Source organism: Notothenia coriiceps, unplaced genomic scaffold, assembly GCF_000735185.1.
Source record: "Notothenia coriiceps isolate Sejong01 unplaced genomic scaffold, NC01 NC01_scaffold00026381, whole genome shotgun sequence".
Classification (NCBI taxonomy): Eukaryota; Metazoa; Chordata; class Actinopteri; order Perciformes; family Nototheniidae; genus Notothenia; species Notothenia coriiceps.
Genome location: NW_011359082.1, coordinates 44,771 through 48,369, shown reverse-complemented (window position 1 = coordinate 48,369; position 3,599 = coordinate 44,771). Strand labels below are relative to the sequence as shown.

At 41.2% G+C, this 3,599-nt stretch overlaps 1 protein-coding gene across 1 annotated transcript in view; it reads right to left on the bottom strand.

Moving 5' to 3' along the window:
* The window catches only part of LOC104956806 (cAMP-responsive element modulator-like), a 13,496-nt gene that overhangs the window by 2,655 nt on the left and 7,242 nt on the right, over positions 1–3,599 (bottom strand). The window lies entirely within an intron of this gene.

The window sequence follows — 3,599 nt, the reverse complement described above, 5'->3', positions numbered from 1 at the left end:
GTGTGTGTGTGTGTGTGTTGTGTGTGTGTGTGTGTGTGTGTGTGTGTGTGTGTGTGTGTGTGTGTGTGTGTGTGTGTGTGTGTGTGTGTGTGTGTGTGTGTGTGTGTGTGTGTGTGTGACAGCGGGAAAAACACTGACAGGAACATAGTTGAGCAAACTCACCAAACGCTTTTTCTTTTGACCTGGTTTTAGTTTCATTTCAAGGAAAACAGAACCCTAAACTGTCCTAGTGTTTGTCCTGTGGTGAAATAGGAAGGACAGAATCCTGTGGTGTGCAACCTTTCACAATGCACTAAGTAAAAGTTTGATAATCATTTCAAATGTTGTGGAAAGGTTGTGCTCTTACACTGAGAAAAACAATCAAAATACCAAAACAACATGTTCTTTTCAACACTTGTTTGCAGGTTGGTTGTAACCCTAGAAAAACATAGCTGTGAAACCGGCATAACAATCTACAAGAAAAGTGACTTCAAGAAACCTGAATGAGAGTAACTCTACCTGACTCAGTCTCATCCCCAGTGACAGCCATCTCTTGTTTCCAATAATCCAGCACAGCGGCAGCAGAACACCTCAGCACAGAAACTATTTTATTCTACCTTTAACAACAACCTCTTGGTCTCCTCTCCTGCCTTTCCCCTCTCAGCTCTGCCTGCACCACCGTGGTCGCTCGTCAACTTTGCGCGATTACAATTACAGGCATTGACATCACGATGACATCATCGCTGCCTGCTGAAGTCAGTACAACACTCAGGATTAGAGTTCCTCCCCCCCCTCCCCTACGTGGATCAGACGGGCGAAACACAATGTGCGCTTGGCAGAGAGGGAGGAGGGAGGAAAGGAGGGAGGGAGGGAGGGGGTTGGTAGTGGAGTATTTTTAGCACTGAGTGACGCAACTAGAGAGACGCTCGACAAACAAGAGGATATTGTGTCCCAAGCGGCTGCCGTGCAAACTGTTGAGCACCGTGATTGGAGTTTTTGTTGTTGAGTCTTAAGGAGGGACGACAGAGACATTAAAGATAATTACTTTAAAGACGTCACAAGTCACATGTCCACAAAAACCAGGTTTCAGCAAAACAGTTATTTAATAAAGCCTGTGTGAAGAGATATGTTTTTAATGAATGGGCTGAGAAGGTGTGGGAAATCTATCAGATGGAACAACTAACATATATATTAAGACTTTAAACTGATTTTAATTAATTTTTCTATTATTAAACGTTCAGGCTCTGCTATTACTGTGTATTATATAAAAGGAAGTGATCCAAATGTCCCCACACCTTCTGAATCATCCCAGTATCACAACTCTCCCCCATCCCCCCCCCCTTTAAAAAAAAAAAATATTATTATTTTATTTGTATTTTTTTTTATATATTTTTTTTTTATCAATATTTCTTAGTTTTTGTTGTTGATTTTTTGCATTTTCTTGTATCTTAATTGTAGTTTTCTTCTTTTTTCTAAGTATAAACTGTGTTGATACAGTTGTAGTAAAAATGGAAACACAGTAGGCAAAATGAAAATGTTTGTAAAAGATGCCAAAACGTACGTAAAAATATATATATTTTCTGTTTAAACCACCGTTGACTGATGGGTTTTGCTGGGAAATTCTCTGCCACACAGGAAGTGATGCGCTTTATATTTCCGATAACTACAATAGTTTTATTGATATTACCCCAGCCCCAGACCTCAGATGAACTCTTACAGGATTTGTGGCAAATCACAGTGGAGCCAAACAAAGTCACACTGGTCTAAACTTTTCTTTCTTTCTTTGGTACCCAGACAGATTTCTAGAAAGCTGGCCGGTCCAGAGCAAAACCATTAATTCACAAATCCTGTTAATGCTGGTTTTTGGATTTCAAATACTATACGAAAGGAGAAACCAAAGCATGTGTTCTTTGAGTGTTGTAGAATAAGTGCTAGGGTCAAATGTAATATACTGAAATAGAGACGTGTCAGCTCACTTCTGACGTGTATTATTGATACTGCACACGTATCTGTGTTTAAGTAATTTCCAATCTACTTGAATTCCAGTATTTCTTTTCTGACGCTCAGTTTTTTCAGTATTCAGTGAGCTGAAATGATATCCACGATGACAAGGCCTTTGTGTTTATGTAAATGTTTTATCCTTATCCAGATACATGTTCAAGGATATGTCACTATAGCTAGAAAGTCTCAACAACAGGGGTTAAATGTTAGAGAAACCATACCAACCCACAAAAGGGGACAGAAACCAATCAAAGCCTTTTTTGATTGAATAACCATTGTTATAAAACTGATAACAGATGTTTCATCTAATAGTTTCTTATCAAATGAAGACACCTTAAGAACACCTGTTGTTAGAAAATAGTTGGTGCTAGGATAAAGTCAACCAGTATACTTTGTCATAATAATATTCCTACTCATACGGACATTGTTAAAGAGTGAACAAAGAGTGTTTTCTGCCTTGCTGTGAATGTACTGGCCCCCATGGTTGTGAGTGTAGCCAGTACATCATCTTTGACACAATCCCTAATTTTTCTCTTGGTGAGGATTATCATGTTAAATTGGATTCACACAGATTTTCATTTCGGCCTCTATCTTTCCCATGTCAGCGCAGGGATACATGTTATTCCTCATGGAAGTAATCAGGTTCCTTCCATGTTCCACAATGCAATTCTTGAGGTGCATATTGTAATTATTCGTATTTATTGAAGATGTTAGAACAAATAACTATAACAAAGAGAAGCAAAATAAAATATAAAAAACGTTCAAGGTATAAAAAAGAAGGAAATGCTCAGATAGTTTCTGTCATGTTCAAAAGGGGCAAGAAGAAGCTTAACAACGTTTCTGGTCCTACCGGCGTCTGTCTTCCCATTTCGCCCCTTCCCAATTCGCCCATAAATTATTCCCATCTCGCCCCTTCCCAATTCGCCCATAAATTATTCCCATCTCGCCCCTTCCCAATTCGCCCCCTTGCCACTTCGCCCCTTTCCCATTTCACCCCTTTTTTACATTAGGCAACATAAGAAATTATACTTGTTTTGCTTGGTCGTGGGTCTTAGGGTTAGGGTTATGGTTAGGGAGTTTATAGATCTAATAATGCATCCCATGAAGCTTCCATGAAGTCTGTTGACGAATCAGAGGCTGCTGTTGGGGCTTCATGGGACAGGGGGCGAAATGGGAAGAGGCGGAATGGGAAGGGGCAGAATGCAGAATGGGAAGGGGCAGAATGGGAAGGGGCGAAATGGGAAAGGGGAGAAATGGGAAAGGGGCGAAATGGGAAAGGGGCGAAATGGGAAGGGGCGAAATGGGAAAGGGGCGAAATGGGAAAGGGGTGAAATGGGAAGGGGCGAAATGGGAAAGGGGGGAAATGGGAATAAACCGGTCCTACCCCCTCTAGCGTGAATTTTTCTTAAAAATAAAAGATGAGGTCATCGTCATCAGCATCCGTGATATTGGATTNAAGGGGTGAAATGGGAAGGGGCGAAATGGGAAAGGGGCGAAATGGGAAAGGGGTGAAATGGGAAAGGGGTGAAATGGGAAAGGGGCGAAATGGGAAAGGGGCGAAATGGGAAAGGGGTGAAATGGGAAGGGGCAGAATGGGAAAGGGGCGAAATGGGAAGGGC